The sequence below is a fragment of the Mastigoproctus giganteus genome, chromosome 4 (genome assembly GCF_048544385.1).
Source record: "Mastigoproctus giganteus isolate SK-2022 chromosome 4, ASM4854438v1, whole genome shotgun sequence".
NCBI lineage: Eukaryota > Metazoa > Arthropoda > Arachnida > Uropygi > Thelyphonidae > Mastigoproctus > Mastigoproctus giganteus.
This window is the reverse complement of record NC_143578.1, coordinates 63123884-63147894: the sequence shown is the minus strand read 5'-3', so window position 1 is coordinate 63147894 and position 24011 is coordinate 63123884. Positions and strand designations below refer to the sequence as shown.

At 36.6% G+C, this 24011-nt stretch overlaps 1 protein-coding gene across 1 annotated transcript in view; it reads left to right on the top strand.

The window, feature by feature from the left end:
- The first annotated feature begins 4188 nt into the window (after positions 1-4188).
- Positions 4189-24011, top strand: part of LOC150086786 (metabotropic glutamate receptor-like) — a 232702-nt gene continuing 212879 nt past the window's right edge. The window contains exon 1 of the mRNA XM_090371576.1: positions 4189-4398. The gene's annotated coding sequence lies outside the window, so the exon portion shown is untranslated. The remainder of the gene's footprint in view (positions 4399-24011) is intronic.

The following is a 24011-nucleotide window of genomic DNA, read 5'->3' as shown; positions in this document are numbered from 1 at the left end:
TGAACACACATGTTTGCAGCCCACAGATACTTGGTCCGTATTAAGGGTAGTTAACCAATCTGAAAGGGGTGAGGACTACCAATCTGACGAGGAAGTCCCAAACCATTTGGTTGCTCAAAAATAACTTTGACCTTATACATCTAGATTTTAATAAACTTTTTTATACTCTCCGCTGTTGGTGGTTGTATAAAGTGGAATTACAGGGAAGATCCTTAGATGAATAAGGTGCTGGATTAAGGATAAGGGTAGGAAGTGTCATAAATAGAAATTTTTGGCAGTGGACTACCGTAGCAAGTCGAGTTGCCCGAGGGACGGTTCTGGGCTCTGCCATTTCCCCCTCTTCTTTTAATTTTCCTAATTACATACGCGTGATAAAGGTGGGCAAAGTATCAAAGTTTTCTGAATATGAAGGCTCGCCTGAGATCAGCTGACTACAGTCCTTATTGAAGAGGCTAAAAATGAATAACAGCTTGGAAGGTACGAAATGAAAAGCTTGGCAAATAGACAAGTTAGAATGGTTGATTATGTAAGGTCCTGAAGGTGATTGGTAAAGTGAATAAGGGAGTTATATTCTCACCGAAAAAGAGAAAACAGAAATCAAGAATCAGGGACCAAACATTTAAAATCTTAAGTAAAAAGGCTGGATCTAGTGAAGTTTGCTTTTAACGGAGTGTTGTTAATTATTGGAATAATTTCTGCGTCGAGTTTTGCCAAATTTGCAACTTCACCCTCTCCTCAAGGTGGGTGAAGTTGCAAATTTGGCAAAACTCAAGGCAGAATTCAATGGTCAGTTTTTGACGATGGGAAATTCCTTTGGATAATTTTATTTGTTCATTCTGGTCTTAAAACCAGTTTGCTAATAATCAAGGTGCTGTAAAGTATTTCTGTAGAATAAATCGATAAAAGGAATAGATTTTATCGTGATAAAGGGTAAATAATTAAACTTAATCTTGTTGGATAACTCCACGAATATAAATACAAGTTCAAAGTCATGATTAAAGCAGTACAGATGATTGTCGAATTTTTGTTTTACCACATGCAGAAAGGCAAATAGCATTTGCCTTTCTGAACTGGTTCCTCATCAGGTGATCCCTAGTGATAACACACAAACAAAACATTTGTAAAGAAATTCGACGTCAGCTGCCATGCAATATACGAAAATGTTTTCAAAGTTGTAATATAGCTAAAGCTACTCAAAGTAGTGCAACATCGGGGCAACTCGTTATCAAATCAAGTACAATTAGATATCTGTATGCAGTTGATAATGTAGTGAAATTATTAAGTAAAATGAAAGGTAATTTTTAATATATTTAAATCTGTGTTATATATTGTGGACTATTTAGGTAGATTGTTCAGAATTAGCGCCAAGGTAGCTAAGGCCACGAAGAAGTTCAATATTACATATGAACTTTGTATTGTCATAGAATAAGCGATGAATTTGATTGGAAAAAAAATATCTGCCCAGATCTGACCTTCGAGGCTATTTTGTCCCATAGAGGAATGTATTCAATTAAGAGTTATCCTCAGCATTCAACATTGATATTAAATTTTCATTTCTCTGATTTATTATTATCTGTATCACGGAAGAATCCTAGCATCGCGTGCTGTATATGTTTCTCAATTCTATAAATTATCTCCTAATGTAGATCAGTAGAGAAAAATGGATTCTAGAAGGAATATTCCATTTTTGAAAATAGTAAGACGTTGGACATAAAGACAAGTCCTGTGACCTAGCTTTCTCCACGTTATCTCAGAAGCTTACCACCATTTCTTTTAATTTAAAAATATGTATTAGTATGAAAGAAAATCTCCATATAATGACCACAGCAAAAGCTAAAATACAAAAGCTGCCTTACCTCTACTTCCTTGTTTAATTTTGTTCTACAGAAATTAATATCTTAGTGTATTACTCACCTTACTTATAAACAGCACTGTTTAAGATCTGGAAGTAAGATGACCACGTTTCTCTTAACAGATGGACTGTTTATTCCTCTGATTTAATTTATCATTGATTTATCTGGGCAAAGTAATGCTGGTTCCTTCTGTCTCATAAATAAGTTTTTAAATTATTTTATTAATTGGAAATGTGAGGTGAGGGTTCTGATTTCTGAAGTTTACATAGTTTTATTTTATAATTAATACCACTAATATAAAAATTACATCCCGGAGAAACTGAGTTATACGCGATGAGCTTCAATGGTTTTGTAAAAGCATGTGTCTCTTAATACATAGTACTGATTATTGGCCTGTCTGCTCCAGAAATATGTTGGAAGCCTTCCAACGATGTTGCTTCACCACTGGACACTGCTTTAATCTGGTTACCATGACAACTGTAGAGTAATTGAATAGACATTGATAATCTTCTCCATCTATTTCCATGAATTTTAAGAAAATTCAATATCTCGGTTATTTTAAGATCAATATATTCCTATTTCAATAGCGTCCTTTATTTTCGAGAGGGGGATGTTAGGGCGTATTTATATATATTTTTTATCTATTATTGGCAATTTGCCACTATCTGTTGCTTTCAGTATCAGACGCTATCTTATAACAGAAAAAAAATACTCAATCAATATCTCATTTTTGTAATTGGATGATTTTGTGGTTGTTTGAGGTCATAGTGTCCAATAAAAGGGAGCTGGAGACTTAGTTAGTTTTCTTTTTCATCATCTTCCCATCTTTTTTTTTTGGTCTTCCGCTACTTCCACCTATCATTATCTATCCTATTTATATGTTCTTTCCTTTCTTTTTTCTCTTATACATCCATTTAGTTTTCAGCTCCAATTAATTTCTGAATCGGTGGGCGATTTTTTTTTTTTCAAGTAAAACATGCAGTAGTCCTAATAAGATTTCTAGAAGATATTATGCTGGCATTTATAAATAGCTGAACTCGAATAAAACTGATCGTGGTGTAAATCATAGTCTCAGGATGTAGTCCATGGATTGGTTTGTGGATGAAACTAAGCGTTTCCATCTTCATCACTTCCGCAAGATTGAATAACATGACTGTCCCAATTACTCATCTATTTAGGTTGCAGAAATGTATCCCAGTATGGCGCAAGGTAGTTTCTCCCGCCGAGAAACGAGTGCGTCATTGGAGTGGTGTATTTTTTTAGAATTTACAGTGTTCCCGTCCCTCCCGTAATTGAAGACTTAAACCATCTGTGTGAGGTCATCGATAAACACCTACTACCACAAGAGCCGAAACTGTCAACTTAAATCCTGGTATTGCAGACAGCATGTGAAATTATAAACCCTTTACATCCCCCCACTACAGAAATCGAATTTATTATCATACTCAGCATCAACAGAACCCGTTTTTGAGTCCCGGCCCTCCGATTGTTAAAGGAAAATTTACGTCTTATTCATTTCCTTCATTCCAGTTGGTTGAACGGGTTTCTTGAGATGTGCCTCGTAAAGGATAGTTCCCCTCCGCATGTCCATCAGGTTGACTTTAATAAGCAGCTCTGAAGTGTGATATAAAAGACATCCCTTTGCCCGTTTGGATATGCAATGATTTTCTTCCCTTTAACTTAGCCAAAGAAGCTGAGCCTTCTCATCCTTAATCCCTATCCAGTGGAGTTTACGTATGCCAGTATACGTATTTATTTTATTTTGAAACATTCGATTATTCCTAAGTGTTGTCATAAACTGATGTTTTCGGAACAAGCAAGATGAAATTGCTTGGCGGGGCATCCTTTTCAAATTTAACACCTCAGTTGATCGTATTATATTTTTCGTTAGTAAGTCCTTTTCTTCCAGCCTGAAGTTTGTTCATCACTCAGAATAATCTTGGATTTTGCAAAGAACAGAACCTTTAATGGATTCTCTAAACTCACTTTACATTTTGATTAAAATACATCAAATATTAATGAATTCATTCATTAGTTATTGCCTTTGCTATCACTACGACATTAATTGATCCGCTCAGTTCTTCCATCAATCTCCTTTCTGTAAACTAATAACATTTTAAAGACGTCTATAAAAGTTGTAAATCACAAACGCGTGAAAGTTTTCCCCGTGAAGCCGCACGGTGGCGCCACCTTAGAGCAACGTTCTTGTATCATTTCGGAGCTTTGATTGACATTCCCTCCAAAATTATAAACAGCTGCGCGCGCACACGCAAGAACGACATCTCGTGGATTTTCATGTATGTCAGAGAAGCCTGCAGTTCCCGCGAAGGAGCCCTAGAATAGCGCGGCCTCTCACCGCCTTTTCGCACAAGGCAATGTTCCGGGTGGCGATACCCGTGACTAGACTATTATCTGTCAAGTCTTGGCACTCATCTTAGGATGGTGAAAGGTCCTTTTTACACTGACATCAGATAAAACGATGAGGAATACGTTTTCTACCTGAGACATGTCGGAGCTAAATCATCCAGTTGCCACCGATAAAGAGGTAAGTAAGAAGTTTGAATGTTGTTATGAGGGAAGAGGAGACAACGTTGACAGTTATCTTTTAGTATGAATACAATGAATGGCATCATTGGATGCGTGCGATCATTATTTATCTTTCTGATTTTCCTGATTACAGGAGAAGATGGATGCATTAAGAGTTTGCGTCACTCGAAATATCATTGGTCCATTCTTTGTGTGATTAATGGAGTTTTAAAAAACACTAACTGAGAGGAATGAAAATAAAATATAAATTTAAAAGTAAATTGACATTAAAAATGTGGTATAAATCTTATAATTATTATTAATTAACTAAAACACACCATTTATTTTTAAATATCAAATATTTTTATCTAACCAAATAAGAGATAATGGGATTTTCATGGTCTCGTTTGGATATCATAAGCTCATTATTTCTCCATCTCTTCTCGAAACAGATATTTCACTACACTCCCTTGAATTCTCATTACAAAACTCGCACTCAGCCTACCCCTCGTACTCAATATTAAGTTCGGCCCTTGTACTCAACAGCTCTGTAGTCCTCTGTTACCTTTCCTTCGGTTATTGAATAATCACCATTCTGATTATACTCTTAATCTATGTATGAGAAATCCTGATTATTTGTTTCATTAATCCTAACTTGTTTATATTTTAATATAAACAGACATTTCTCTGTAATGCCCAGCTTTCTAGGTCTGCGTGCCACGTGGGAGAAAAGTATGTAAATAAATAAATAAATAAATATCCTTCTTATGGTAAAACGACCAACGTCCAGCTCTCTTAATAAACATAAGAAAGATACAACAGAATAATAGCTCAATCATAATAAACTCGTAAACCCATTATTAGTATTAGTAGTGAAACTTTGCATAATTAAAAGAGGCAGTGCTAAGACGTAAAACGTTCCTTTATTTGAGGTGCATCAATTATAGATAAGGATGGTCATATCAGCCATTACTGTTTTCATAACTAAAATATTTTGTAAATTCCAGTTTGGTCACGCACAGATATTTCGTCTCGCTATCTTGCAAACCACTTACGACTGATTGATCCGCCCCCCCCCCCCCCATGTATATCTTAGCTTTAGTCATAACATCATCGACTGTTTGGTTTGTAGAAAATGACACATGGAAATTCATGTGTAACCTCCGATAGATATCCTTCGGAACACGAACCTCAGGAGGGAGATGATATTGAGCGATACCTTTCTGGAACAATATTAGTCTGCTATTGACACAGGACAATATTGACACAACATACACTCGCGAGTAGCTCCTACTGGTGGAAATTCACAATAGTGATCTTCCTTAGCTTCGTTTGTTAACATCTAAGCTATACAGGAGAGACACTTTTACAGGGGCACATTGTATAAAAAGACAATCATATACAGTATGGTCCTTAAAAAATAATAATTAATTTAGAATAATTCTTGCAGAATGCGGGACCATCTCTGCAGATACCTCTCTTTCTCCTCCCCCTCCCTTGCAAAGCTCCTTCAATTGACCATGAAAGTAACGCAGGAGCTTTACTTACTGTCAGTTGCTTCAAAGAACAGTTCGGAGCAGCGTGGAATAGGAGGAGCGCGAAACGAATGAACTATGACATTCATCCCAGAGTACCCTACTGTATATTGATGCAGAGAGAACACTCGTTGAGTGGTGCAGCTGTAGAAATATCTTGTCATTTACTTCCTGTAGCACAATAAATCATCGCTTGGACATTCGCATCGATCCTTTTTTGACAAGTCTGAGAATTATCGATTGCAGTTAGCCATTTCGATACCACCCATTAACAGTCGAGGACACGCTGCAAGTGTTGTAAAGATATCCATGCAGTCTATTTCCAACAACACTCCACTGAGCTAACAGGAATACTCTAGTAGAGTATAATCTTGTCTTTTGTTCTCTGCGTGACAGTACGACTTCCTCCTCTTTCTCCATCCATCCGTCCATATTTTTTGTCACAATCTTCATCAGTTCCCTCTTTTTTTTCTCCCGATTTTAATTCATTATGAACTTATCTTTTGACTTTACGCTAGCGTTGAACAGGAGTGAATCACTGATCTCTCTTTTATTTGGAACGAGTCTCCTTAAAAAATAAGTTTTTTTCACATTTTTTAATTTAAAATTCTACAGTTTCAGAGCTCAGCCTATTGTAGGGCCATAATGTCATAAAAAAACTACTATTTCAAGAAAGGAAAGGAAAAGAGAGTTAGTGATGTACTTAAAAATATATAAAACGTCTTCATCTTTTTATATAACAATAAAAAGTTTTTTAAAAAGTTATTTTCTTAATTATAAAATTCCTAACTTGCATTTTTCTTACAACAATATACAATGATTAATTTTAAATACAATTAACCCATTAATCAATTAAAAAGATGCATGATTTCATACAGATTCTTAGAACACTTTCCTGATACTGAAAATAACTTTCTTTCTCAATTGATAGTTGGTATGCTGGTCTCAACGAGATGTCGAGCGTGTCACATGGATGCTGTCCACGTTGACTCAATTGCTTCAGTAGTTGTTGCATGGATAGATGCGGATCTCGACTCCGGAGAGCTTTTGTTCTGTCTCATCCCACAAGTACTCCATTGGATTGAGATCTATGAACAAGCTGGCCGGGAAGGCCAGCTTGGCCATCCGATTTCTTGGAGCATAGGTGAGATCCGATTTCTTGAAGCTTAGGTGAGGAAATGATTAAGAAGGATAAGAAACACTGCACAAAAATATAATCATCTTATGCTACTGTAATGTTTTAAAAATTTCTTTGCAAGGAGGATGGATGATAGGCCGAAGGAAACTCCGATGTAATCGCTATACGTAATTGAACGTATCCTGCATACTTCATGAGAGAAATTTAATCATGTAGCCTATATGCTTTTCTATTACCATGGAAACTAGGGATGCAGCTAGTTGAACCAAAAATGTTAGATGTAAAAAAGAGCGTACTTTTGAAAACAATACGCAGTGTTTATTGTCATAATTTAATAATGATTATTTCGCCAGTAAAAGAAGTGTAGAAATCACACTTTATTTAAGAGATATTTGATGATTTCTTAACTCGGATGTTTGGATGAAAAGTAAACTAAATCTATTTCAGTAAACAACAGAACGGTCTGTCCAGTTTCTTCACATACCAGACAATGCATCTCACTAAATGCTATTTCTTAATCTAGAGAAGATTGGAAGGATGATTGAGAATCGTAGTTTTTTTATGAAGTCGAGGAGAGAGAGAAGAGAAAACGGTCCATTTGCTACTCCAACACACCTGCGTAGAGGAATTCCTCTGGTAATTATCTTTCTTATTAGGATTTAAGGGAGCGTGGACACTCATTGGAGTGATAAATAAAGGTGTTAGAGAGGACAGAGTTTATTTATCCACCTAAGATGAAGAGAGAGAGACTGTTGTTAAAACAGATCTCTTACTGGATTCTTTGGGCACGTGGGTTTAAACACGTACAACTGAGAATCATTACTTTGCGAAGGTGCTAGAGATGAACTTACGAGAAAATGTTTCTCTACAAAATTCTTAACGTCTGTTAGTTTTAAGAAAGATGACATTAACGCAATCCAAAAATCTTACACTTGTTCTGAGAAACAGTCTTTTATCTGTAGGCCTTATCTTTCTTCCAGAAAGTAGCTTTTCAGCTCCATGGGGTTCTTATGAAGGCTACAGTGACTTTCGCAATAAGACTTGTTAGATGCCTTACAGTTAGAAGATTTCCAATTGTGATTTTTAAACTTAAAACGTTTTAACACAATTTGTATGTTTGTATCTGAGAGTAAGGACTTTGTTGATGCATATTCGTATTAATTATTCTATATTCAGCAGGCAGGAGAGTCTGAAAGGATAAAGATATCTCAGAATGATTTCTGATCAAAAATGATGAACATTTACTCAGAAGGTGGCACTGTAATATCCTCTTTCGTATGTTTTCCATTCGTTGTACAAATATATGATGAGATGGCGATATTTGAACTCTGCTTATCGCATAACTTCATGACGGAAGTTGTCATATATATCTGACACGTAACTCGGCCAGTTGGTGTCAACTGTAACAGTCCACCGTAGCCGTCGGCAAATTTACGGTGCACTACGTGTGATATTTGCGTTCAACCCTATTTCCCTTCCTATTTCGGAGAAATAATGCCTTACATCCGGTTTCTTTTTTATTATTAAGCACACCTGTAAAGGTAGAAGAGAAAAAAAAATGTTGGGGGCCTTTGAAAAATTCCACATTTCAGCTTTTCGAGTCTTTCATTCCTTTATGGTCATCGCCTGACTTAACACACCACTCGTGGGACATCATCCTCTATCCATGCAAATTCACGTGCTGCGTGTAAGTCCCTGATTTACGCTCTGTCGCAGAAAAAAAAAATCTCTCGCGTTTTCTAAATTTGTACTCGCTTTTCTGTATTCGCCAACATTTGAGACGTTGACTGTTCCATGGAAAGATCGCGACAGGTCTTTTAAAAGAAGATGAATTGCGCCAAACGTCTCCCATAAATAATGACTCGATGGATGTTCTAAGGTACAAGTACAAAATGAAAAAGAATCGGATATTTCCCATTCTTCCCAGTGGTCTTGTTAAAGAAAAGTTCACGACAAGAAAGGATGCATTCAAGTAGAGCTGATGGAAGACACCAAGCACGGGAAATACAATTATTAGCATTTTAAAGTGGTGTTATTAAAATCAATCTTCATTCTACTTGTTTATTCTGATATCTTTTGAACGTCCTTTGGTTCTGTATATACGTCAACGTCCTTTGGTTCTGTATATACGTCAACGTCCTTTGGTTCTGTATACACGTCATTCGTCCTTTATATCTTTGGATACGTCATGGGCTGCTAAAATTATTAATGAGAAGCATAGCCAATTAAATCATAAACAGTAAATTTATCATTGTATTGATACTTCGGTATTGAAAGACAAAAAAAATATCGCTCTGTTATGTGATAATTTTTATAAAAGACTTTTGTACTCTTTAACTTTATTGTCATATTAAATTATTGGAAAAATATATTAGAGAAAAGAGATTTTATAAATATTAACTGATTTCCATACCTTTTTCACTCTGAAATGCCGTTTCTAATTAATTACGTAAAAGAGTGTTTTTATTTGTAAATTTAATTTATGTTCATAATTGTCTTTGTCAGTATTAGGTGAATTATAATTATTAGATTGAGCAAAAGCATGCAGTTTGGGCTAAATTATGATCCTTAGATTGAGCAAAAGCATGCAGTTTGGGGCTAAATATTATTATTAGATTGAGAAAAAGCATACAGTTTGGGCTAAATTATGATTCTTAGATTGAGCAAAAGCATGCAATTTGGGCTAAATTATGATTCTTAGATTGAGCAAAAGCATGCAGTTTGGGCTAAATTATGATTCTTAGATTGAGCAAAAGCATGCAATTCGGGCTAAATATTATTCTTAGATTGAGCAAAAGCATGCAATTTGGGATAAATTATGATTCTTAGATTGACCAAAAGCATGCAATTTGGGCTAAATTGTAATTATTAGATTGAGCAAAAGCATGCAGTTTGGGCTAAATTATGATTCTTAGATTGAGCAAAAGCATGCAGTTTGGGCTAAATTATGATTCTTAGATTGAGCAAAAGCATGCAATTCGGGCTAAATATTATTCTTAGATTGAGCAAAAGCATGCAATTTGGGATAAATTATGATTCTTAGATTGACCAAAAACATGCAATTTGGGCTAAATTGTAATTATTAGATTGAGCAAAAGCATACAGTTTGGGCTAAATTATGATTCTTAGATTGAGCAAAAGCATGCAGTTTGGGCTAAATTATGATTCTTAGATTGAGCAAAAACATACAGTTTGGGCTAAATTATGATTCTTAGATTGAGCAAAAGCTTGCAGTTTGGACTATAATTTTTAGATTGAGCAAAAACATGCAGTGTTTACTCAGAGACGATGCGTGTACAAAAAATGCTTGGCTTCGGGTCATGAGATAAACATATCAAAAGATAACTGCTCAAAACTGAATACCAAGAATTTATGAGAAAAGACATCGTGTTGATTATCACGGTATGTTCCAAGCTTGGATCAGCATGCTCTCAAATCAAACTTGGCCTAAACACTCTCCATCCTCTAACAGTTCACCGAACAGATATCTTCAAAAGATTACATTGAGTCGAGATGGCTTAAGTAAGGCAGTCTGTGTCCTCCCAATTAAATACACTGTTGACCCGATGGTTTCTGTGTTTTCATAGTAAAACTACTTGTATGTAGTGTATATATCGTCTGCTGGAAGCTTTTAACTCCATATTATCACGTTGCTATCTCTCGTCACTATGATGCAGACAGTTATCCGAAGAATACTGAGAGTAAAGTGAATACTAGAGAGTAAGATAAAATGCAGAAAGTTTTCATTGCTGCCTTGACCATCATTTCTTTAATCCGTCATCACAGGTCGATCACGTGCATACCATACCACGATGGCTCACATCGGATAATAATCATGTTAAATCATTTTCCTATGCGCTTTTATCGAGAATTTCTCAACATTTCTTATACAAATTCATTGGAAACTTACTATTACCTTCAAATATTTAAACATTTTAAAGAATAATTTAAAAATCTAAAATATCTTCAGAAGTTTTAATATACTCCCTAATATTATTAATATAACTTTTTCGATCAAGTTAACTTAGAAATGTCCATCAGGGGATGATTGACAGGCAAATGACCAATTATATGACAGGTTTCTAGTTTTAGTTTTAAACAAGTATCATTTTCGTGTAGGTATTTTTTTAAAGTAAATAATAAAAAATGGATGATCATGAAAAGTATCATTTTATGATAACACTCGCTTTTCGCTGCTTTTTCTTGTTTTTAGATTGCTGCCTTATTGCTTCTTTCTCTCTAAAACACTTTCCTCATATAAAATGCGCTCACATTTCCTTCTTTCGTTATACTTTACTTTAATGATTTTTTTTCATAAATAAAATAAGAGTTAATAAGAGCATTATTATCATGAATCGCGCATTATTTAAAAAAAGATACGTGAATAATGAGATCACGTAATAAATACTAATTAAAAAAAAGAAAAGTGGATTTTAATAATATTCAGTGAAACAGCATCCAAAATGAAAACATAAGACGCGGTACATCGCACTCTACTGATGCTCTGAAAGCATTTGCACGTCATTTCATTTTACAGAAACACAGACTTGTTGATGTGACCCTGTTAACTTTCTCCATTGAACATTCGGGAAGATAACAGTGGAAAAATAAACTAAAAGTGCTCTTGGTACAAGGTCTGATGGGGCTGTAAGAGTGTACTCTTACATTAATGTGTTTCTTACAAGGCTCTGCATCTTTCCAGTTCCATTTAAATTCTTTTATATAACGACAAATGGCATAAATTTTTCGTTATGTACGCTTCCGGTTACACTTAAGTGAGCGCAGTTTCATTTGTGGACTGGAAGTCATAATCCCAGAGAAAGTTTATTGTCCTCCGAAATTTCATTGCTGTTGCTAAGTGGTTTCCATAGTAACAGAAAAAATCTGATAATAATGTGATATTTTATGAAGATCCTCTTCGACAACAAACCAGATAATCTCCAACAAAGGAAGATCTTCAATGTTCTTTTGTTTGTGCAGTTGCCATGGCAAAGAAATGTTTAACGATATTAGAATAATATTTCGTTTTTGTCTTATAATTTTGATTTAAGTGAACCAGCAAAACATTGCTTGGTAGTTTCAAGTTTTGGGTACCAAATTACTAGAGACAGATCGATATTTGAGTTCTCTATTTATCCTTATTAGATGGGACGTCCAAACACGATTAATAAAATTAAGAGTAGAAAAAAAAAATTGAAACAAAAGTGAAAACAGATGGTAAAATTATAAAAGAAACGAACAGTAAGAAGAGAAATAGAAAAACCAAAACAAAAAAGCCACAAGTATCCAGTTTATTAAAAAAAAAATTCGCAGAAACCGGAGACTTTGAAAAAGCGAGAATTAAAAACCAAAAACTATTAATAATTCGCCAATACTATCCAGAGGCGTAACATGGTTCAATACACACAGAACTGTAAAGTGCAAATAGTTTTTACTACGTAATTCCATTATGAGCTAATTACACCATTATTCTGTTGGGCAGTCATCTGGAAATAATTAGGGCCCAGAGTTTTTACCAAACATATCGATTTAAGATGACTCGCTAAAAGGAATGGTTAATTAAAACCACCCCAAAATCAGATAGAACGTAAAAGAATTGATCCTGGCTTAAACCCTATGGCTTCGACAAAGTTTTCCCATCTTCGAAGGTCGCTGTGTGCATGGAATCCTTGTTGGAAAAATCAATGGCTTTCTTGCGCAAGAAAACCTCAATAGATAGCGGACACTTGGAAGGCAAATAATTAATTGGTTCGGCAATAATGACTTTCAACAAAAGGAAGACTAATGAATTGTTCAAATTGCCATATTCCGTACTCTTCTTGAAGTGCGATCATAATAAATGGCTTCTAAAAACCTTCAGGATGTTTTTAAATATTTCTTGGTGGACGGACTTCGTGGATCGTTAAAGGGCTGTGGAGTTATTCTATGGATTCATCAAAGACGGATCGTGCAGCAGGTTCGATCTTTTCGAGCTTGTATTCGCGATGTCTGAGCGAAGAAACAAAAGTTTAAACTCGGTAGTAAAGATAGCGGAGCCATTCGCTGACACAAAAGACGGAAAGAAGCAAAAATAGAAGTCATTCGAGGCAATGATCACAACCGTGAGTCGAGTTATTGCAACAGCAGGTGGCTGTGGCATGTCGCATCCACTCTATCGTGTAGCGAAATGGATTTCAATGGTGACCAACCGAAAGGACGCATTTAGTGAAGCACAGCAGGTGTCCGTCTTCAGTCAGAGGTTCCGATAAGCATCGCAGGTGACCACTAAATTGTCTATTGAAGCCCGCAGTGGCCTTCAGTTGATTTCATGTGCCACCCTTGTGCCCAATATAGGATTTTTACTCTTTGGCAGTTATTCAATACATGGAAAAGAGAGAGAGAAAGAGGTTTAATAGTTTTTCTTTCTTTTTTTTTATTGTAAGCAGGTGTACTGTACAAGTATTATATTGATTGATTCTTATATAGGCTAGAATTGCTTAAGGAAAGTTTATTTGAACAATTAGAAGCTGAGGTTTTTGTTCCTTTCAAATCACGCAAAGGAAATATTTTTCCTTTGCGTGATTTGAAATCTTCAGGGATGGTAAATTACTGCTCCTGTAAAATCATTGGCATCGCTACTTTTAGTATTATTTTTTATCCTTTTAGAATCTTCTCCAGGGTAAATAAGGTCAGCTGTATCGTATACATTTCAGTGTGTTCTTAGGTCGATTTGATAAAAGGATCCAGGAGAAAAAACGTCGACATTCCACACCCGAAACTGACTAACTGAACGACATCATAAGAACAGCCCATAAAAGCTGCTCCTATCGATACAAAATTCGAACGCAGACATTTTCAACATGCTACAGTGTCGTACTTACTGTACCAACCACAAAAAGTACCAAAACGGACAAATCATCACAGTACACTTACGCCTCACAGCCCTCTATTGCCTTGGCGATACAAGGGGGATCTAAAATAAAATTTAATCTTTTTTGATGGCTTACTCTGTTGCCAGAGGGTGGCCAAAATATTCCTCCAAGAAGCGTAATGGTTATGTTTGTCTGTAGAAGAAACAAATTCGGCCTTGGAGTTGTGTTCCATCTATTCAAGTGTAAGCTTACAAAATAAACAACGCAAGGTTTTCTTTCCTAGCACTGGAAACATTAGGGATGTTGTTGGTCCACAGCCAACTGCAGCATCACATGACTATCGGGATGCATAATATTGAAGGCAAATGAAAGTACGGGGCATCTGTTTGTGTGTAATTTTATCCAGCGTAATGCAGGAAGTTGGTGGTAGTAATGGCTGCTTCTGGATATTAAATGTCTTCAGTAAACAGAAATGGAATGAGGGAAAGTGACGTTGTTTTTTCTTCTTTGCGCAATTCTTAGTTCTAATCGTCATCTTCGATGTTTTTGATTTTTCTCAGCAGCTCTAAGTTTAAGGAAGTTTTTGGGTTTTGTTTGGAATGGAAGTCGCAGTATTGCCTATTTTTTTTTTTTTTTCATTAGAAAGAGAAGGTTGGAAGATCAAGTAGTTCGATTTAATTCAGAGGTGGCCGGTAGGTCAGTTTTTTTTTTTCTTTTCTTTTTTTCCAGTCGTGAAGCTCATCTCTAATAGAAGACCACCAGTGCTGAAGAACAAATATTTGGGATGAAACAAAGATTGAAATATGTTGAAACTCGCAATGCGTGAAGTAAAAAAACACTGTTTGTGTGAATTCCGGGCCAAAGAAGAAGGCTATAAATGCAGCATGCGTAAATGTAAACATTAAAGAAAAAGTTAAAGAGAAAAAAGAAAATCAAGGCTGAGCGAGATGATTGTAAGAGGAAAGAACAACAAAAAATTGTAGAATTTTGATAGAAACAGGAAATAGAGAAAGAGAGGTTAAAGGAAAAACTTAAAGAGATAATAAAAATTATTCTAAAATACGTATTTGATATACGTAATGGTAAATGAAAAAAATCAGGAGGAAAAAAGAAGAATATCTGAAAGAGAATGAACAAAATGAAAATAGCGGATGACCGATAAAATATCGAAGTACGAAGAGAAAAACTTAAAAGGAGTGGTTGGAAGGTATGAAGAGGAGAAAGATCGAGCTTGTTTAAAAGATGGAAAGAATGAGAAAAGAGAAAATCCTAGAAGAGTGACAGAAAAATAAATTCCTTCCTTTATATTTTCCAACACTTCGAACTGCGCCACCCCTGTTCCGATGAAGTTAACATCAACGTTAAAATTTATTTAGAAATTGCGAAGGTCAAAAGGCTACTGAAGCACCAACTTCATACGTAGTTAAAATTCTTTGAATTCTTAAAACACCTTCCACGTTCTTTTCTTAATGAAGGAATCCCTGAGTTCGCAGGGACAAGATAAACCCATTTTCTCATTTATTCTGTCGTTCGCTCAATTCCTTCCCCCTTCACGTCTCTCTCTCTCTACTCTCTAACAAACTTCTGAAGTAGTTAGCCCACCCACCCTCCTTAAAAGTAAGGGTTCTCTTGCTGAGAAAGATGCATCGTGGAAAGACGTGCATTAAATACAGAGCTCAGACTCTCTCTGTGTGCATGCCGACTGTGGTTTAGAAAGAGGAATACATTTCAGAACCCTTGCGAATATTTTATCTCAACGTTCCATATAAAAATATACTGTTAGAGAAATTTAGTTTAGGGTTTCTAACGAAGAACTTAAGTAATATCTTGATTACGCTGTTAAAGTCACTCGTACTAAAATTTGAAGTATTTTTATTCTTAAAAATTAATTAGGTATGTGGCACGTGCAGCACACTGAATTTGGGTTGATCGTTTTAAATGAGAATACAAGAAAATGCGAATAATTTCGAGTAAAAGAGTGCTAGAGACACGATATTCATTTACTAACAGAGATGAGCGTGTGTTCGTGGAAAACGTTATCTCTAAACGCAATCTTTAAGATTATTCAACGAGATTTTTGTGGACAATTTAGGCTTCGCAGAGCACCATCAAAAATGGCGATATGGAAGCGCGTGAAAATATTCAGGGAGACTGGAATGTGAATGTTGTAACTTTCGAGGTGATGTTCTACCATGAATACACGCTCCTCTGTATTGAACTTTATGTTCATTTACTTATTGTCGACAGATGGCGACACTTTGCACAAAATAGTGTATTACTTCTAAATTTCATGTCTTTAGCACTCTTATCGAAGTCGTTCACATTTTTATGGGTTCTCTTAATTTAAAATGATCACCCTATATATCGTCTAGCGAACTAAAGTTATTGTTATACGTGGGGATATATCTATATGCCATTGAACCCTTAAACCCCTCCCCACTAAAAGACCAGCACCTCCCCTTTTGTTTATTTTTTGTGGGGGGGGGGAATTAATTAATTTGATTTTTTTTTATTTGCATCTTGAACCCTACTGAGGTCTCAAACCCACTCCCCCATTTCGCAAATCTGACTGCAATTCACAGAAAATTCTGGGGTGGGTAAAGAAGGTGTTAGCAGAACATTAAACACATTTTTTTCAATAAAAAGTTCAAACCTTTAATGAGCATTATATACAGCATTTATATACAAGCATACCAATTTCCATATATTAGAATCGAACTACAGTACACTACACTATCTCTCTCTCTCATCAACTATTCTCAATTTGAAAATTATTAACATCAGATTGTATCAGTTGTATCTTACTAAATATGAATCCTCGATGATTACTCAGTCATTCTCTTACATTACCAATTTTTATCACTTACATCAGTAAACTCATTTCTTGGGCACTCTGCTTTCCTTGGTGGCGGACAGGCTTTCTTTCTCTTCTTCGCTCACTTATCTGCACAACTGGTCATTATCACTGCCCTCCGATGCTGGACAAGGCTTTCGTTTTCTTCTTCATCTTGCTACCACGAGATGTGAACTCGAAACCACCAAAAAACTCTGCTTCTTCCACTTCAACCTGCAAACTCATGACTTGTTTCTTATACCACAGAGAAGTCGGATACAGTTTCTCCCTTTTCTCCCCCGAACCTTTCGTTTTCCCTCAAGTTTGGAACTCCTTCCCCAAGGACTCCAACCAATCTCCATTCTTTGCATAATTTTCATTCCTTCCTAATTGTTAAAACATCTCACCACAGCCGTCTTCCTAGTGCACAAACCGACCCTTCTCTAGAAATTTCTTATTTTTTTTTTCACACGGCAGTATGGCCCTTTCGTGTTTGCCGGTAACCTGCGAAAAACTCACTTTCGTGTTCACACCTTCTCTGCTAAATACGGCCAACTTATCCAAAATTCAGTCACCCTGACGTCGTTTTTTTTGACACGAACACTGGGCGTCCACTAATATCCCGTTTACTTTCTATCGGTGGCTTAGATCAAAAGAGACGTTTCGTAATCCCATTTTACGGACCTATTGTTCTTGCCCTCAGCAACCCTTTTCTCGAATATTCTCAAATGGTATCCCCTCCTGGCTGCTGACCGCTGTCCCTGTTTACTCTCTATATTACTCGAAATTAATTGTTTCCATTTAGCCGCTATTTAACATATACGTCTATAACTTCCCCATCCCCAAATCTAGTGTTTCTTTAAACTTTAACCTTATTTACATTAAAACTAAATCTTAATACTCGGGCATTAAATCTAATTCTCACTTTCCATCGCCCTTCCTGGATTTATTTTAGCAAAACAAATATTTAAATTTTATTTGTAAGATCTTGCAAATGTAGATCTTACAAAGATCTACATTCAAGTCCCAGACTGATCACGCAAGCTGAACCCCAAAAGAGAACAATCTTCTACTTGGTACCATATATCGCCACGCATTATATTTTGTGTAAGGCTCCTCATGTACTTGCGCATGCGCGTTTAAAAGTTGTAATCCAATTCACCTTCATAACGTTTGTTCCATTTAAGTCCCCAATATTTTCGATTTGATTTTTCTAAAAAAAAATTGGTAAAGAAAGAAAGCCGATTGTTTAGATAAAATTGTTGATTTTTAATTTTTCGAAATATATTTAGTTTTTAAATTTGATCTCGATGTCCTTTTCAAAGTTTAAAACAACAACAAAAAAAAGGAACTGGAAATCAGTGGGAACAAAATAGTTCCATTATCAGAATAATTCAAGCCAAAAATTGGGGAAAGATGATGAAATCTATTTTCGGTGAATTTTTTTCCATCCCGAAGACTCGAGCAGAAGCAGAGTGCTTCCCTAAATGGTAGACCCATTCAGCCGAAGAATTGATTTTCCACTTTTCATGCTCTGACGAGTAATCTATGCACGATGTACACTGAAAACACGCACGCGCATATACAAAAATAGAAACCGAATCAGAGTCGGGATTCCAAAAAGTGGTCCTTGGGGTTGTTGGAGTCGCGTGTGCGTGCGTGTGTGTGTTTCCCTTTTCACTCAGTAAAAGCCCTTTGGAAGTTGTGTGAAAAAAAAAAGCTCCGGTGGTAGAAATTGGCTCAGAAAAAAAGGGACCTTGCAGTAATCAGCGTGGCCATTCTTTTATTCTTTCAACCCAATTACAAAGGATATCTATTTAAATTGTAATTAAGGGTTAAATATACCCCAATCATGTGCCAACCACGCTTCATCTGAACGGATATTTGCAGAAAAATCCTGTTTGTTACCACTGGCTTGTTAATCGGGCTTCCGAGATGTTGAAAAGGTTGGTTCAGCTGGAGTTGTCAGATGGCTTCCGAAGATTTATCCACAACTTTGATGCGGAAGTCGAGAAAGTTGTTTAACTTTTAGTAATTGGAGATCTCTCTCTCTGACAAGAAATGTTGCAGATGTAAATGACATTTTGTTGTTAGTGTACTATTTTGATATGCTTCGCACAATTTGAGAATGGTATTGTTATGCATATATTGAATCCTGCAAAGATTTTATCATTTTAAAGAGAATATTACGCTTGTCTTTATAACTAAACATGTCGTGTATTTTAATTTTGGGGAACTAGAAGTAGCGCTTGCGTGACTTCTCTCGATATTATGATTATGGAGTCTTGGTGGACATGCAAGAATGTAATAAAAACGAAGTGGGTACTTAAGCCTAAAATGTATTTCATAAAATGCGTAATTTAGAATCAAAAGAGAAAATAATCGTATTGTCAAGCTTCAACTTAATGTGGTAAGTTGAAAAAATGAAAAGGTGTACGTTATATTTCAGGCCAGAATTTTATAATAATATATTTTAAATGTGGTATGTTAAGAGATATACATTGACTAATACAAATGCTTAAAAATAACATTACCAAATAAATGCTCAGATCAGAATCGAATATAGGAGAAATTCTCTCAACAAAATTGGATGACTTATTTTTTAAAAAATGCTGAAGTTAAAAATGGGGAAAAAAAGGAAGACAGAGAGAGGACATTAAACCACGCTCAAGAGTCCAGCGCATTGATTTGTGGGATATCTTTAGAGAATTCCTACAAAAAACCATTAATTAATTTTTTCACCTAAATTTTAATTTATTATCTCCATGTATTGTACTAAAAGGGACATTTAACCTGCCAGAAGATTAAGCTTTCTTAATATATCAACAATTTCTTTTTAATTTATGACATCGTAGTCAAAAAGATTGCCTTCAGCTACAAATTATAAAATGGCCGCAGTACATCCTTTGTTTTATCTTCTTTCTCTTTTTAGGCATTTTAATTACTGTATACTTATATTTTTGCCACTTAAACAAGGAGGTATCGTATAGGAGCCAAATGCCTAACTAATATTAACGTGCTTAGATGGTCAAAGGAGCATTTTGCATTGGCTACACGATACTGGAGTCTTTCCATAAAACTTTATCAATATCTGTCAGCAATTGTAAGGACAAGGATGTATCAAATTTTGGCAAAGTGCCAGCACTATTTCCATCTTATTATACTTGATCTGGAGCGTATTTCTAATCCCCGCTATCAAAAACCTAATGGTACCTCCCCTGGCAGACAAATTGTCAGCGAAATTCTTCCAGCAATACGAACAAAGAGTTTAATTTGCGTCAGCTTTTTGTCGTCCATGATACTCGAAAAGCATTTTTCGTGTGCCTTTTTCAGATAACGCGTTTCTTTTTTTATTAAACCGCTCACTGATTTGGGAAAAAAATGTTTATTTTATTGAAAACTCTTAACGTACTCGCATCAATCAGAATACTAAGGAGGAGTCGAACTTATAGTTCGTAAGAAAAAGTTGAGGACCATAGCTTATTGATCACAGACTCACATTATTATTTGTTGCCATTTAATTCCAGATTTTAGTGGAATATCAAGGCAACTTGTAGTGATGTCCACATCGATGCATTTCATAGCCAAATTCGAGACTATAAATCCTATACAATAATAAATAACATAAATAAATCAAATTTATTGTGTGAATGGTTTCTTTTTAAAATAACACCTTATCTTTTTATCACTTGTGATTGGTGACCATAATTGCTTGACCCAGGGTGGGCCAAGTTTGTTCTTAAGTTATCTGTTAATGGTCGAAACTCGAGAGGTTAATATAAGTATTTTAAAATATAATTTTATTAAATGTGAATGAAAACACTACTTAATGAATGAACTGTAAGTGTTTTGTCGACTAGATGAAGCTGGAACTTGGTTCCTAGATAAAAGTTGACGACATATTCGAAATGTATTCATTTCGAATATGTCGTATTCGGGATACTAAAAGGGATACTCATAACCGCAACACAATTTCTTAAAAACTCATCGGAACCTGTTCATCTAAGATAAGACAAACATCTTAGTGATACAGTTTCTTAACAAAATTTTTCTTATCTTCCTCAAACATTCATATCGCCGCTATTCCACCGACTTTAATTCGTGCTTCTGATCCGTCTCTTTAATAACCTTTTGTCGCTAAAGCTACAGAATTAGCGGTAATATTCAGATCAATAAGTAAGTCGTGTGTTTATCATCGTTTGGCCACTCCTGGCTCGCAAAGACTGGGAGAGGGGGGAAGGGGGGTAATTCGTGTGAAATGAGGCTTTGGTGGTTTTATGAAGCCGTCCCATTCTTCTAATGAACTCTCCAGGAAATGCTTCTCCTAAATAGATACCTGCCTCAAAGAACACGCGTGCACTTAGCAGATGCAAAGGGGGGTGTAAAGCAGAGGATTGTGGGACAAATGTAAACAGAGACATCGACTTCTGCCGAGACATCTTTTCAAGGAGGTTCGAGAGAGGAGGTGCTTAGCAAACACTAGTCGCGTGCCTCTGTGTGTGTATGCCACTGTTAGTTGATGAAGGAATTTTAAAGGCGAACTTATAAAACTGCTCGAGGTCGTTTGCAGTTATCCCGTCCCTTATTCTGCCCCAATTTCAACGACGACATCACTGTGTCTACTTTGGTTATTCTGATAAGCTGACGTAGCAAAATATTTGCCCCCTGGGAATAGATTCGCCGGGTATTCCAGCGGTGTTGTTCTTTCTGGATAAAGATCTCCTTCGATTTCTGAAAGTCAAAAACACCCTTTCCTTAATTTAGCTTGAGTTTTAACTCGGTTATCGAGACAGTATGTCCCTAAAAGTGAAACATGGACAAAAATATAAGTTGGGTATCGATACGACTGTACTCTTTGGTATGTGTTAAAAAAAAAATCCGATTTATGGCCGGGTTCTCTATTACAAAGCTTTTGCTGTCTAAGATTTCTTCTATAAGTTACGCCACATGGTTGGCTGTCATGTTTCTCCTTCGACAAGAAAACGCATAATACTGCGAATGTTCCCTGTGTTTTTCTCTCCTTTTTTTTGTCAAAAATCGATAGTTGTGTATTTGTGATACGATGATGAAACACTGCTGTGAGGCAAAAGTAAAAGGTCTTTCTGATAATCTAAAAATGCTCGTAATGAGCAAAAATCGGATCAGAGAGAAAGGTTCCTTAAGGACATTCGAATTTTAATGTAAATGGATCAGAAATTATGGTAAAAACGATGTAGGATCGATTAGTTAATATCCTAGTCAATAAATTATCGGGCAACAACGTGATAATCTCACTTGGAAGTACTAGTGGTTGACAGTTTCGAAAAGCACACATTTGTATAAACATTAAGAATAAACTGCTGAACTTATTGAGTCGATAAAGCAATGATCTGAATTCTCGCAGCTGAACAGCTTGCGTTTGTAACGAGTTGCCTTGATATTGCACTACTGTCAACAGCTTTAGCTATATTACAACTCTGAAAAGTGATTTCGTATACGTGCATGACAGCTCACATCGAACAACTTCTTTACAACTGTTTTGTTGTTTGCGTGTTGTCACGAGAGACCATCTGCTTTTTAGCGAGTGTCGGATTGCTTCGTTAATCGAAAAGAAAAATAAGTGAATCATTTTTGTTTTCTGTAAATAACATCGATCTCTCATGCGGCCAGCTGCCTCTGTATTGCTCTACTTCAAATGAAGGAGGTTTCTGGCCGAAGTAATGTAGTGTGGAGGTCTAGGAGTAGTTGGATTCTTAGGTCTAAGTATATGTTGCATGAGTGCATCACGTGGTCCCAGTCTTCAGGGTCTCCGCATGTACAGAGGGTATCCTCGACTAGGCCGAACTCTAGAAGGCGTCTCTTGAAGGACCCGTGGCCAGTTAATAGGAAGGAAGCATAGACGTTTGGGAAGAACCAAGTGGAACGTTGTTTGTTGATGTAGGTTACCTCGGGGAGGAAACGTTTAGTAGTTGCACCAGTTGTGCAGTTATTCCAGCGGGTTTGCCATAGGTTTATCAATTCTAGCCACACACGTTTATGTTCCTGTTTGATGTCGGTATCGGTACGGGTTTGAATAGTGAGGAATTCAGCTTCCTTATTCTTCTTGATGACATGAGAGAGTCCGATAAAAGCGACGTTGAGGTCCAAGGGGAGGCAGCCTGTTAGTAGCTGTAGGGCGGAAGTTGATGTTGTTCTACATGCGCGGGTCATTTTTAGTAGCATAAGTCGTTGACTTTGCTGAATTTTACGTTGAGTATTCACTAAAGTCATTCGGTGGTACCATACTGCAGCTCCATATGTGACAATTGGTATAAATACTGCTGAGTATAGAAGGCGTTGAATTGGTCCTTTAAGACACCAGTCCTTGTGGTTAAAGCGTGCTAACATAGTGATGTAATTTTTTATATTTTCTTTGATAGCTTGGATATGGGGGACGAAAGTTCTCCTGTTGTCCAAAATTACTCCTAGGTACTTCACCGATCGGTAGTTTTTCAGTGGGCGGCCATTAAAACGTATGGTAGGAGTTCTGGAAAAGTCCAGTTTGCCTTTCAATAGGAGGGTTTTGCTCTTCTCAGTGGAGATTGAGAAGAGCAAATTTTCGGTGGCCCATATGGACAGAGCAGAGAGAACAACTGCAGCCTGGGTTTCTATGGTGGCGCGGGTGGGGCCTTCGATGATGATAACCATGTCGTCGGCGTAAGAAAGCTGAGTAGTGTGTGGGTAGTTCCTCAGGAGTCAGTCGTCGAGTATCATATTCCAGACAGCTGGCCCCAGGATGGAAGGAAGCCCGCGGACATCCTCGGGCTAGATGTCGGGTTATGCAGTGATATTTTGTTTTGATGCTGACCTTGTGGTTAGAGAAGTAGCTTTTGAGGCAGTGGTAGAAATTCCAGGTACAGTTAGAGACTCTGGCCCTCTGAAGAACGCCCAGCCACCACACTGTGTCATAAGCTCCTTTGAAGTCAATGAAGATTGCCAGTACCTAAGTTGCATCCGACTGTTCTGCAAATTTGAGGATTTTAGATAGAGCATCAATTGTGGAGCACCCTTGTTTGAATCCAAATTGAAACGCGAATGCCAAACCACTGGCTTCATATCGGGGTTGGAAGCGGGAGAGCAGCAGTCTCTCAAAAACCTTGCCGAGAATGGGAAGCAGCGCAATCGGGCGGTATGCCTTGGAGGTACCTGTGGGATCCTTAGGTAAGAGCCTCAGGTTAGCATGCTTCCAACGTGATGGAAAGTTACCCTCATTCAGACAGGTGTTGAAGAGCTGAAGAAGTATCATTGGAGCTAAGG